This window comes from Ambystoma mexicanum, chromosome 1q (genome assembly GCF_040938575.1).
Source record: "Ambystoma mexicanum isolate Mex_15411 chromosome 1q, UKY_AmexF1_1, whole genome shotgun sequence".
Classification (NCBI taxonomy): Eukaryota; Metazoa; Chordata; class Amphibia; order Caudata; family Ambystomatidae; genus Ambystoma; species Ambystoma mexicanum.
This window is the reverse complement of record NC_090922.1, coordinates 1471546721-1471560868: the sequence shown is the minus strand read 5'-3', so window position 1 is coordinate 1471560868 and position 14148 is coordinate 1471546721. Positions and strand designations below refer to the sequence as shown.

The 14148-nt window shown below is 43.0% G+C and overlaps 1 protein-coding gene across 3 annotated transcripts in view; it reads left to right on the top strand.

Annotated features, from left to right (window-relative positions):
• TESK2 (testis associated actin remodelling kinase 2) overlaps window positions 1-14148 on the top strand; it is an 864966-nt gene that overhangs the window by 976 nt on the left and 849842 nt on the right. For 2 of the 3 annotated variants that reach the window (XM_069642367.1, XM_069642366.1), the window contains exon 2: window positions 8140-8231. The exons of the other annotated variant lie outside the window; for it this stretch is intronic. The gene's annotated coding sequence lies outside the window, so the exon portion shown is untranslated. The remainder of the gene's footprint in view (window positions 1-8139; window positions 8232-14148) is intronic. 3 annotated transcript variants of the gene reach the window in all.

Here is a 14148-nt window from a genome sequence, read left to right as displayed (position 1 = left end):
ATAACAAATTCTCTACTCGGGATTACTAAAGGCATCATCAGTTTGGTGGTAGCAATGTTTTTTGCAGTATTTGTAAAAATCCTGTTGTAATTACCGTCTTCATGGTTTGGGGGAAAACCTGTGGCTTTTCAGCAGTCTGCCTATTTGTTAACCCCCCACTAAAACTTGGAGATGCGCATTTTGAAGTGGCCCTCCAGCATTGTTCAAAAATGTATTTGCAGCAGCATAGCACGTGAGTGAAAATGTAGGCATCGCCGATATCTCCCCCTTGCCCATGTAATGCACAAAAGTGTGAAAGTTGCTTTATTGTTAATTTTTTACATGCAGTAATTGTGTAAACCACTACTGTGCCTTCTCCATTTCCACCTTCACATTGCGGGTTGGTGTGGAAAGTAAAATGGTGTAAAAAATCCTATAATTCAATAGTGGCAGTAGTATTTCTGGAATGCCTTCCAAAAATACCTACCCCAGTGTTACCCTCTGAAAAGGGTGGACTTGCAGAAATATCCCAGGTGCCACTTCCCCTTCTTGCTCCTTCAACATAACCAACGCCACAACACCAGTCCTTGGGCTAGCCACACTACACATAAACAAACCAAGAGTCAATACTATGTTCATACCCATCCTCTCTGAGATGCTGGAAGCACACCTAGCTTGAACCACCCCACATAGTCCATATGCCAAGTCGTCCCAAAGAGAACTCTTTACTATTCTTAAAGAATTTGAAGGGAAGGATAATTCAAACCCTGCATTGCCAAGAGCGAGCAATGCTGTTTTGAAATACAACAGGGGTTTAGTGCTAAACGTAATTATCACTGGGACAAGATTGCTCCAAACTGGATGCTTCTTCCAGTATTAAAGCTGATGATATCTGAGTTTTCTGGTTCTACCACTGCTGTCTTTAACTTTAAGGAGATAACTGAAGTTGATCTTTCCAATATTGTTTCACACCTTATGCCATCTTCTTGACCTGATGACATTTGTCCTCCTTCAAAAATTAAAGAATGTTTTACCTGTTTGGCTCCCTTTGTCACTAGACTGATTAATTCCTCATTTGCCACCTTTACTGTTCCTGCCTCTTTGAAAAGTGTCTGGCTCTCCCCTATTATAAAAAAGGCTACACTTGATACTGCCTCTGTAGGCAGCTATCGTCCGCTAATGTGTCATTTTAACAAAAAAATCTGGACAAAGTTGCCTACACAAATATACAACAACACTTTGAAGATAATCACTTATTGGGTTCCTTGCAATTGGGCATTGGAGCTTTACATAGTACTGAGACGGCCTTGTTAGACCTGAAAGCTAACCTATGCCATATTGCGGACTCTGGTCAGTTTGCCCTTCTGATGCTCCTGCACCTCTCCATGGCTTTTGATCTGCTGGATCACTCGTTGCTGCCCGAGACGTTGGGGGTTATTGCAAACTGATCCAGTAGTGCTTTGCTTTGGTTAGCTTCTTTTTTTGTACCCAAAATCTGCCTGCGTTGACTCTGGTGGTTTTAAATCTCCCTTCGAACTTCTTACGTGTGGTGTTATGCAGGGGGCATGCCTCTCCCCTACCCTTTTTAATCTTTTCACCTGCCCTCTTTTATCTCCTGGACAGCGTTGGCGTAGGTTATACAAACTACGCAGATGATACTCCCATATTGCTCAAATTGACATGTGACAATGACTCTATTAAAATCACCTAAATGCTATGATAAAATACTGGATGATCAATAATTCCCTGGCACTTAATGGGAATAAAACTGGGCTTATGCTTGTTGGTACTACTCGGCACCTTGCTAGGTTAGATCCCAGATATGCAGCTTTCGACTTTGGCAGGTCTTCTATCAAAACCAGCCCCTGGGTTAAGACCCTTGGCGTTTACTTTAATGCTACATTAAACATGAAAAAACATGTTAGCCAGGTAAAGGCATCATGTGCTTACACTACATGCCTCATTAGGCAAATAAAACCTTCTCTTTCCGAATCTAGTACTGCTGTTTTTGCTATTGCCCTGGTTAATTTCAAACTGGACTATGGCAACAGCCTCCTTGCGGGTACCCCGAAGTCCAATTTGGACTCCTTACAATTTGCGCAAAATAATGCCCTCTGAGTTGTGTGCGGCCTCTCAAGAAGGAATCATGTTACTGAGGCACGTACATCTCTTCATTGGCTCTCTATTAAGCATTGTAAAACCTGCACAGTGATGTCTCGCACTCACAAGTGCCTTACTGACAATGCGCCATCCTACTTGATGGAAAGGGTCAAGCGCTTTTGTATCTCCCGCTCCCTTTCGTTCCAGAAACTCTGCACTTGAGCAGCCTCTATATACGCTGGCTTGTTTTGGAGTATTAGTTTTGACTCTATTACTCCTCGCGTATGGAACTCGCATCCCACCTGCCTATGTCTCTGTTCGGAGTTACTTCTTTTTAGGATGTCTCTTAAAACATTTCTCTTTAACTCTAACGCCTAGGTTGTTCTCATGATTTTGGTGTCCTCTCTCGCTCTCCGACCTTTCCCTGGCTTGTTGCGCACTGAGGCCTTCGGGCGAGTTGCGCCTTACAAGAGTTATTTAACATAAAACGTCAGCAACGCAAGTACATACCAAGGCACCAGATAGTCTTAGAGCTATAGCCACCTGTGACTCTGGATCCCTTAAGGACACTAACCAGTGCGCACAACCACACAACACACTTACACAAACAGTATCACACAACCAAGTCACTGAATCTTACCCATACGGTTACAACACAGGGGGCTTCTCGCACCAACTTCCACATTCAAAACAACACTCAGATGCCAGTTCCTCCTGGTTCTGAACCTATCCTCCCATCCTATCTTCACTAACCTACCAACCCTCTCTTCTAGCTCCACGCGAGCGCCTGGAGACTTCCCCTGGGTGGTAGCAGTGCGTGGTATAAATCAACTTAACATGGACAATATTTGTACATAAAATCCAGGCTCCTCTTTAATGTCCAGGCTTCTCTTTAATGTCTTGCTTATCATGGAGGGTAGACCAACCCCAGGCTCCCTGGAGAGTTTAGAGATCCTTTTCAATATCAATTGTGAAATTCTTTTCGGCTCATTAAATTGAACAAATGTAAGTTTAAAAAATAAGTTTCCATGCTTATTTCCACAAGTGTCTTTTTGAGTGTCGTAGAGGCAGTTTGTGACCAGCATGGTACCCAACTGCAGTGCAATGTGGGCATCTGTTGACAGATTGCAGGATTGCTTTGGACACTAGCAGTGTGAAATAGGTGCAACATAGGCACAATGTTGAGGCAGGCCTCTTATTCTTTGGGTACTAGCTGAACAAATATACATTCCTCCCTTGCTCCACCAAAAGTACTGTGCTTTACTGTATATAGTGGCAAGCATAATGCTAGAAACCTCTGGTTGTAAAGCGATACGCTGATCTTGGGCTAGGTTTGTGTTGTAAGCAATACAATAAAAATGTTTTAGAGTGGCAATGCTGGCATGAATAAATGGCCTCATTATCTGATTTGGGCACAACCTGCTTGAAAGTGGGGAAGTGCTGGCATGTATCATTGATACAGGGTTTATTTATTTTTTGGAACAGCTTGCGTCAACATGTGTTGCAAAATGCTCCAGTGTATTGCTAATGTCCTGGCAGCTACTTGTTTCCCAAAATAGACTGTAAATGCTCTAGTTAGCCCCCTTTTCTGATGTGTCCTGCAAAATGCAAGATTTCCCCCCCATTATTTAAAAAGATTTCTGCGGGTATGATTCACCAAAAGCCATATTATTTCAGACGTGCTCTCTCGGGAAATACGTTTACACCCTTTCACTTTACAAATACACCAGCTGCCTCTGCTCAACACCTCTACAGGTATTGTTATAATGGGACAGGAAAGCCCAAGACGAAGACTGGTTAGGTCGTTCTCCTTTCTTTGACCAGACGATGAGCGAAGCCTATTCCCCACCAAAGACGAGAGCACTTTTGCTATAGACTCCCCTTAGGCCCCCTCCTCTCCCACCGCGACACGCTGATGCCCAATCTGGCCGGATTTGAGTTATGCAATGGATCCTTGGCATCTTACCCACCTTTGTAGTGCGGTCATTGTTGACATACTCATTTTTGTGCGCAATTCTATTCTTGTCTCTGCTGCTCAGTGCACTTTCCCCATTGCTCTATTTGATTCTGGATCGGATATGCATCCTGAGGTTGCACGCCACACAGGGTAGAATATCTGCTTCCTCACTTTTTCAGATGTTCCTTTTGCTACTTACTTAACATGGAAGGTAGACGCCCTGACACCCATGCTGTCTGTAGGATCTTCACACTAATTGACGCTGGCCCTCAATTCTAGCACTGCAGCCTGGATTTCACCATGCCGCGTAACAAGGGGCACCATATCATCTTTTTGAAGAATATATGGGCACCTACATTAGAAAAAAGTCTGCCGATAGGATTCTGCATTCTGTTCTCTATGAACGTTGTTTTGTTAAATGTGAATTGTTTGTGTTTTTCTTCACTTTTTGCGTCTGTTGGTTATATTTTCATGTAACATTGGGTTCCGTTTTTGTATGCCTGGTGTAAAATGGCAATATTAATATGAGCATAAAATGTCATTCTGGCGTATTTCGGTGTGTGACCGTTTGGTAAATTGGTGCTTGATTATTCCCAGAGTGATGTCGGTGATAACTTTACCAGTTTTACCCATGTTGAAATTGAAACAGTTTTCTGTTTTTGGAATAAGTACCCAGCGAGGGCCAATCAGAATGTAACAAACATTCTGATTGGCCCTCGCTGGGGCTTTACCCGACCAGGAATTCCTCAGCTGGGATTCCTTTCCTTTGTTCCCGGCGGAGGCCGTGGGACCCCTCAGCCAATGAGGAGGCTCGAAACGGGGCAATCCGCGCTCCGAGCCTCCACACAGCTGGAGGCTGCCATCCTCCCCCCGCTGGGGGTTGAGGTAAGTATTTTCTTTCTTCCTCCACTGCAAATCATCCCCTCTCTGACCTCCCAACCCCACTTACCTTCTTTTTTTCTCCTTTTTCGGGCGCAAACGCGCTGGGAACACTTCTGCAGTCACATTGATTTGTCTAGTCACTGTTTAGATATGAGTCAAGATAAATGCCAAGTGTTTCACATCCGTGGAAACATTTATGATGTTGCCGTCGATGTTAGAGTCAAACTGTCCATCTAATATGAGTCTCGTATGGGATCCTAGTAGGAATAACTCTGTCTTATCATGTAAATAGGTATATCTCAGCTCATCATAGCTTAATTAAAAACACATCTTTCAAAGCGGACCACATGCCTGTCCAGAAAAAATACCACATGCCTGTCCAGAAAAAAAAATGGGTGTTATGTGGCATGACATAGCCACAAATATAATATTTGGAGACAGCTAAAAAAGTGTGCCGATTCCTGACGTGTTTCGAACCCTTCTCCAAAACCTTTCTTTTATGCTGTAGTTGGCAAGATAATCTCCAAGTATTATCTTTTTAAGTGCGTGTTCTATGGTGTCCATTTTCATGGCAGCGTCTTCATCCTGATGATTGCAGCTTGTTATATCCTTGTTGACCAATCCTCTGGATTGTCAAGTCTGTCTGTTGCTGGTTCTTCACGTTTCCTTTCACATAACCTGACAAAAGGAAGCACAGTGTGAGGCCTCTGGTGCAAATCCTCCCAGTCCAATTAGCAGCTGCTCGTTTTTGGACTACAAAGTGTGGATGGTGGTGGATCAGGAACTGGTCTTTCTGGACATGCATTTTGCGAAATGGGGTCTCGACCTCTACCTGTAAGGAAGCGGATGCTCACGCCACTGACTACTTCATTAGTGCATGTTTGCAGCACTGCAAACCTTTCTACTTCTTCCTTTATAACCAGTTTGCTAGCAGCTAATAACGCAGGCTTGCAGAGGCAGCACGACCACAGCAAATAATCCAGTTATTTCTGTAGTCCCCTGGGCTCTTCCATACTCGCCAGTAGGCTCCTGGTCCAGGAAACTATAAGATAAACTGTCTTCACTTTATAAACCGTGAGCGCCTCGGATTCATGGGGGCACAGTGTGATTTTGGCAGTGTATTTAAAGGTTGTAGGAAGTGCTGGCAGTCTAGTAGGAGCGAGTCAGCAAATGCTGCAGGCAAACATTTGAGCCTTATTGCCAAGGTTTTAATTAGTTGTTATATTTGAAACTGGTACATTTTGTCTTGCACTCTCTTATTCAAATTGTCTTTTCTGTTAAACGACGCAAGAGTCGAGTGAATTTGAATTGTGTTTTTAGTTTAAGCAGACCTCGAGACTGCGTGTAAAATAGTTGCCAATACAAGTGTATTTTCAAAAAGCAATAATTGTTCAGTTTGGGTGCCCCGGCACCCTGGTTTCTGTACCTGTGCTTGCTGTAACGGTGCAACCCTTAACTTGCACATATACTGTGCAGGAAAGTGTGTTTACTAGATATGGGGCGTATCATTTCAATGTTCTCTCAGACTGGGATGCTGACGTCACCTTCTCGGCCTTCTCAGAACGTGCTGTAAATTACTTGCCCTGCTCCAAATCCTGTGCAGGCTAGAGAGGTTTGCACTCTGTTCTAGGAAGCACGCCGAAGTAGTGTCCTGTATCTGAGTTTACTTAAAGCAGCGTGTAACTTCTCCCCGCTTGACTCGCTACATGCGAGTGAGGATTTTCTGCACAAATCCGAAAATAATACACGTTGCGTTACTCCTCTTCTCCACCGTAGAAGATTCTGTGAGGATTGGTGCAGAGGGACCTTCCCTGGAAGCAATGTGACCCAGAGCCTTTGGTCATGCGATGGTTTTCCTCGGGTTAAAGACAGTGAAGGCCAAATTGCAGTTCCTGGCTAAGTGATCCTGACATTGTGACCACGGGCCATGCCAGCTCGCACTCTAACTAGTTACCCCACTAGTCTGTGATAGAATCACTTTAATTTATGTTAATGTTGTAATGCAGGCCAGAGGACTAACTTTGTTTCTGTTAAAAACATAAACGTTTACACACAGTTTGCTGCTGCCCAGTGTCAGCAATTGTTATTGGGGAAAAAAGGCGAGTTAGTTTTCAAATGTCAACTAAACAGACTGCACAAAGGCACCCCATTACATATTTCGGTAGTTTTTTGTTACTTTGCTAATGTTTGACTGGGGAGCCATTCAAAAAGTACGCCTGGACCCATGTCGTGGTTATTGATTTGAAGAGTTTTATAGCCTAGAATGTGAACAGTACAGGTCAAAGTTCTGAACCTTACACAGTATCTGCAGTGTTAGTCGGTTTCGTAGATCAGAATCCTTTCCTCGACACGCATTTCACCATTGGTAACCACTTCATGAGGTAAGAAAGTAGTGTTTAAAGGCTCATCGTGCTGGATCATAAACATCTGAGAAGGCGATTTACAAGCAGAGTGAGTTTTAGGAGTGATGCTATTCCTTGAGTGTAGGTGGCCTTCAACTTTTCCTGCAACATGAGAGGACATGCATATGCTAGCACAAACTACCTGAGTTTAGTTCTACATTCGAGGTATCGCATCACTCTTTAACCTTGGTGCCTTGCACATCACCATCTTGGATATTTACAGCCTACGGTGAGCCGTTACACACAGCTATTCGACTCCCGATGAAGCTTTTGGAAACTGTGAAACCAGGATCATGTGTTTAAAAATAATTTATACAAACTTCGCACAGTGCAGATTGAGTACAATCTACTTTTTACTTTATTGGAGAAAATTGGATTGAAGACTGTAGTTAACTCTTCAAATCAATAACCCTGAAACTAAACCTGCAACAAATTCACTCAAGACAAGACTCTTCTGTTCAAGACAGCCAGCGCTAGACAAACCTTGCTCTGTTGAATGAAGTTGAGGTTCATTGGGTTGTCTAACTCCTTCTAGTGTAAAGCAAGGGAATGCCATTTGCATTGCCAGAGGGCGCTGGCACTTCAGCGGCATCACGAGCGCAGGCCAATAGAAAACCGATTTTCAGATTGACACCAATTATAAGGAGAACATCATGTCCTTATGATAATAACCATTTCTGTTTTCTTCAGCCTCGCCCAGGCATTCAACCCCTGACTGTTGCTTTCTTTTCTGGGGCTTGACAGATCTGAATACTTTCTCAGTTCTGTTTCTTGGATGGTTCTGGGCTCGGGTTAACTATGTGTTGTCTGTTTCTGCAGGGAGATGAGGAGTTCCGGGCGTGTGGGGTGTTGGTGTGAGATTCCATTCCTGGAATTCCTGCATCATCCTGGCAACGGTGCACTGTCTCAAGGTAAGGGTTGAGCGTAGACTCTGATGTTATGGGCACCCCCGCCACCGTCCATTGTCTTGAAGTCGTGTAAACTACTCCTCTGTTTCTACTAAAAGTAGATCCTTATTACCAATCCTATGTAACTATGGTTCTATTGGAGCTGCTCCAAATGAAGCTCTGCACATTACGGTGCCTGCATTGTGCACATGTTTAACTCCTGCTCCTTTTCAAAGTATAACTTTGTAAATGTAGTCCTTACGTGTCCAGTTTTAGTTAATTCTTATCACACCGCCTAGAGCATTGTTTTTACGGGTTTATTGCCCATTTCAAGCACCAAATTTTGAAGTGGCATCTGCTTGCAAGCTATAGGGAAGTTCCATTTTTATGTTCTGCTATTGAGCTAGAGAGTTTTAAGTCGAGTATAATCTGTCTGCACAAAGATTGTGAGTAGGCACACAATCACTGAAATGCAATTACACTACGTTTCAAAATGGGAATCGTACCGAAATGTCGCTCTCATTTTGTGTGCCCACGCAGTCACTGCGTCTTTGGGGCTGCACAAAATGAGGGCGACATTTACTGCACCCAAGCAGAGCAGCGGGGGATACAGGGGTATCCCCTGCATACCATTTTGGCAAGCGGGGGACAAGAAAGAAAAAGAAAGAAAAGCACCCTCTACGGTCTGCTTTAATCCACCTTAGTGGGAGGAGCTGATGCCCCAGGGATAGCAGGTCGTAGTCAGCACACACAGAAGTGTGCCGCCATAAAGGTAGGTGGGGTGGCGGCGTTGGGCAGGGAAATGTGGGCCGGGGGATGTGGGCACAGTGATCTATTTGATCACTGCGCCGTGTCGCAATTGGCGTCAACATTTTGGTTGCGCAGTTATGGGCGGCACAGTGATCATAGATTCTTTCAAATGTACTGGGCACAAACTGCTGAGAACTGCACAGTACATCTGATGTAGAAACCTGTTCTTAGCTAATTGGGCTAAGCTTTAACGCATGAAGATGTATCTTCATCCTCTGAGAAGGTTGAGAAGGTAGCTTAAGGTTCCAGAACTGATGGCCAGTCCTCTAAACCGCATGCGCTTAAATAAGCACCAAAAACCAAGGGGCATGGTCTTGGGGAAGCAGAAGTGGGCAATACTTTGTCAATGTATTTTTGTCTGTTTTGCGGCATCCAACAATTAGTAACCGTAGGTCTGCACTTTTTGCATGCTCATATTTCTAGTTATGTGCACAATGTTGTATCATTTAGGTGACACAGGTATAACAAAACACACCAAGTATCCACACAACTATGATTTGAATATAAAAATGGCACAATTCTATTATCGCTACGTGTGGATTCATTTGTTCACTGTTTTGGAACATGCCTAATTGTTGTTAGGTGGGAGCTGTTTAAGCTCCTGACTGGAGCCTGGTTAAATCGACGCCAACAACTTCCAAGAGTTACTTCTGACTAGCCATGCCCACTGATTCCATACCTATGTCAAATTACACCTAGAAGATCTAATGGGTCATGTGTGATGGAAACCATGTTCTAGGCTGCTTCTTGTTTGGAAGATAGTTTCTGAACACTGTACTACTAGCCGGTTGTTGAACAGGGTCATCGCCTGATGGTCCTTGATGCACAGAAGCTGTTTTTGGCTTATGCTTTATACCCTCTTTATTTCTATCCCCCACATGCCTGAATACAGGTACTTGAATCGGATGTTCTTCTTGAATGTTTGTGTCAGCTGCTCTCAGAGCAACTTGTTTTTCATGTTCCCTTTTTGAATTTGTGTCAGATTGTTTCCCTTCTTGGAAAGTATGCACGAGATTCAGATATACTTAATATTCCCAAATTATGTATTCATTAAATGTACATAAGTGATTAATATTCACTATTGAGGAGCTAGTTTGTAGGCTTCTATGTTCATGTTAAAATGGAAATATTAATATGTGGTAGACTCAGAAAACAACCTTGGGGAGGACACGCAAAGAAGGATGTTTACCCTTTCTTACCCCCAGTACTTGCCTGCTCTCATCTCCAGTGTTTCTATCTAAGACAGTCTTTTTTTGGATCAAGCTGGGTGGAAATTAGCTGGTGGTGGATGAACTGCTTTGCAAGCATAGTGAATGATGAGGGAGACGGCGGAGTATGATCTGAGCTTAAATGGCAGACTGTACCATAAGGTGCAACGTATGGGAAGAGACTGCATGGATAGTTCTCTAGGCTCTAATGGGGGGAAAATGAAAACTACATTTCTTTACTGTTCGGAAGACTTATCAAAATGATGCTATTGCAATCTCAAATGTTCTATAAAATGACAATGTTTTCTCCTTGGGCTTTGGCCTCTCATGCCATTGTCTTGTGGTTACCCTTCTCCTTCCCTTTGTGGACTACCTACATTTGTGTAGTTTGGCGGCTTCATGTGTGATAACAGCCTTTTGGTGTTGCCATTCCTTTTTCTGACCCTTTCCACCCCACGTGTGATTACCTCCTGTTTGTGGGCCTGGACTCTGTGTACAGTTCTTTCTTTGCTGCTTTAAGAAAGGTGAAGGTGGGTTATGCATGGTGATCTGGCTGTAGATGGTAAATTGGGCATATGACTTGTGGGTTGTGCGGTGGAGTGTTTTGTGTGCAACAGTTCATCAGAGCGGAACATCTGTGTTGTTGGATGCAAGGTCCTCTGGCTCTAGATCAGTCTACCATCCCATCTACAGTGATACTTGACTGGGACTAACTGTACCTGACTTCAACAAGCCACCCGGTGTCCTTCTATCTCCAAGATTAATTATTCCAACACCTCTTAAGCCCTGAGTTTACCTCGTCCCTTCTGTCTGACGCGTCCTGCTCCACCCTTCGTGTCCTAAAGTCTTCTGTTTTATGCAGCAGATTAATTCATAGGAAAAGTGAAAATGCAATTGAAAAGAGGATTCTAAAATCCCATTTGCTCATGTGCCAAGAAAAGGGGAGCACTTAGATTATTTATGCATTTCTGGGGTGTGATAAAGCAGTCTTCAGAATTTTCTGCTCTCGCTCGTGACCTTTAAATTGGCATGTCTAAATCTTTGATTGGCAAAATATCCTTCTTTCAGCTACTGTCTTTTTTATCAACGAAGGGTCTCTGAGGAATGATGATGGAAAAAGAGACAGAAAAAAGCTTCTTTACCCACAGTCTCCCTTGCTCTTGCATAGGCCTTATCCCATACTGCTCTTCTGAACATGGCACCTGAAAGAGCTTGCTCTCTGCCATTGTTTGGATGGTTCTCTGTTCAGCGGAAAAGATCTACATTGAAGCACGAGAACTGGCTCTGGCGCACCAGCCCCTAAGCGTGCCTGAGGTGTGTTGGACCGTTGCATGGCTGCTGGTTTTACAGGGTTTTCCAACACTGGGTGATGCAGTTAGGTGGTTGGAACATTCACTGCAGATGGGACGTGCTGCAAGTAGGCACTTGATTGAAGATACCCAAATGTGAGAGAAGGTGCAACTGTATGGGTACACGTTCTTCTCGCAGGCCCAGAATATCAGATCCGCATGAGCCAAAACGGGATATTCCACCACCATTACAGAATAGTGCAGGCATGCAGTGCAGGAGCAGATTTCTTTTGAGCCCAGGATTTCTTTTTTTTTTTTTTTTTTTTTATTGTATATTGGCTAAAATATTTGCAACCTTAACAATTTTACTAAATTAAGAAAGACAAAAAGAAAAGATAAAAGAAAAAAAATGTACTTCATACACACTAAAACCTTGTAAAGTTGTCCAATAATAACAGTTTAGACCACATGGTTAAAACAAATTAAAACCACCCGAAAAAAACGAAATGTCTTAACTTTATATTTCACATGGTTCTAAAACAAATGATCACTCAAGTTTAAATTAAAGTAATCTGGTAACTGCTATAACCATAGAGGATGTATAACCAGCCAAGCAAAGTGTCCATCTGTTCGGGATCTGAAATACAAGCCTAATGATCCCAAACATTTCTAAAGACAGAACCACTTAACCTCCATAATTCTGGGCAATAGATAATTAATTAGATGCTTTAAGGTTTCGTCTCTTTCCATACAATATCTGCACATATTCTCCTCCATAGGTATAATCTTTCTACGCAGCAACATTTCATTGGTCATGTACAAATTCCATCTAAACCTTAGAAATTGATGAATAATTAAAAAACCTGGAGATAAGGGGCTAAAACACTTTTTTTTTTATACTCCTTTACTAAATAATTGAGAGAGTTGCAACCATGAAATGTATCCACTGCGCTACACCAATCACTATAACAATAGTTTTTTAACACGGCTGGGGTCATCCCTAAGATCATAGTCTAAAGACGCCAATATTTTGTGACCACTACGGACCAAGTTATTGACAGCTAAATGATGACCTAACGCGACCAACTTGCCCATATCAGCATACAGCAGATTCTCCCCTGGGGACAGATGTTCACTAAATAGTTGGATAAGCTTCCACTTTACATGTGCCCCTACGTAGATCAACACCAATTCGAAACGTATTGCAGCAGTAAGAACCGCTATGGGTATGTAGAAAACCTTGCACCAAACCCATCCCTCTAATTGATCCATAAAGTCGATGATGCAAAGCGGCAAGACCTCCAAGTCGTATGTTAATTTTTAAATAACTTTCCCCTCATAAAATAAGTGTGGGATTATGGAGAACTTGCAGTATGTGGTCTTGCACCTGAGTGGATAAATCTCTCAACCTGCCAAGAAGATATTCCTTTATTTTGATAGACAAGTACCAGGAACCCTAAATATATCCTATTATCAACAACCTTGTGCTTGTTGGTACCTAATTTCCATACATAAGAGGCGTGTCCGAATTGGAAGAATATTCGTCTTGGAGTGATTGATGACCAATCAATTATTTTCTGCCTACAATTTAAACGCCCTAATCAGTCTTTGGAGACCTATCTGAGTTTAATCAAATAACCTAATGTAGAACTGGGGAGGGCGTGGGGAGGGGCTTGGTCTTGCAAATGCTAGTGGTTCCAGACTTTCATCTAAATCTGATAAGCATAAATTGAAGAGACGGGGCGAGAATGCACCCCTGCCTCACACCCCTATTAGTAGGGATCACCCTAGAAAGTGTACCTACCCTGTCCAACCAAACTTGTATATGTGATTGATCATAATGACCACAAATCAAACGTAAAAGTCCCTCTGGGATCCCTCACTGTAAGTTTTTACCACAAGAGAGCCTCATCTACTAGATCAAAGGCTGCCTTCAGATCAAAGGAAGCCAGACAAATATTGTCCTTGTCCCCCTTCCAGAAGGTGTCCTGCAGAGACTTTAATATAAAACAGTTCAAATTGGTACCATGACCCCTACGAAAACCAGTTTTACATTTTTTAACTCCACAAACTTTCATCGCCCAATCCTCCAGATGGGACAGCAAGATCGCTGCAGAAACCTTGCTCTCCACATCTGAGATGGAGATGGGGCGATTGTTAACTGGGTCAGATTTGGGGCCCTTTTTCTATAAGCCAGAAGGATAGCTCAGGAGCAACATGTTTGTGTTGGAAGCAAGACCACGCATAGCAACACAGGTTTGAATCCTGGACTCCCTCTTAAAAAGTGGTTCTCCTGTATTAAGCGTGCTATAAAGAACAATTCTAATTATAATGATTATATGGGAATCGCATAAGCTAGCCTCTAGGATGATGGAAAGTGACTGGTAGCCACAATTTCTTTGAGTAAAGAGTAGTGGCTCATAGCCCGGGATTATCCTTCAAAACACATTACACAGTTTATAGGGACCCGGCGCATGTAATCGTTAGCAGTTTCAGAACAAGTAGGATCTAATATAAGTGGGTTGAGAGGGGACTCTGCAACGGTATAGAATTTAGTAAAGTGGATAACCCAATCCTCTTCAAAGACTGCATTAGTTAAGCGTTCATTAGGATTCCCGTTTAGTGAATTCATCA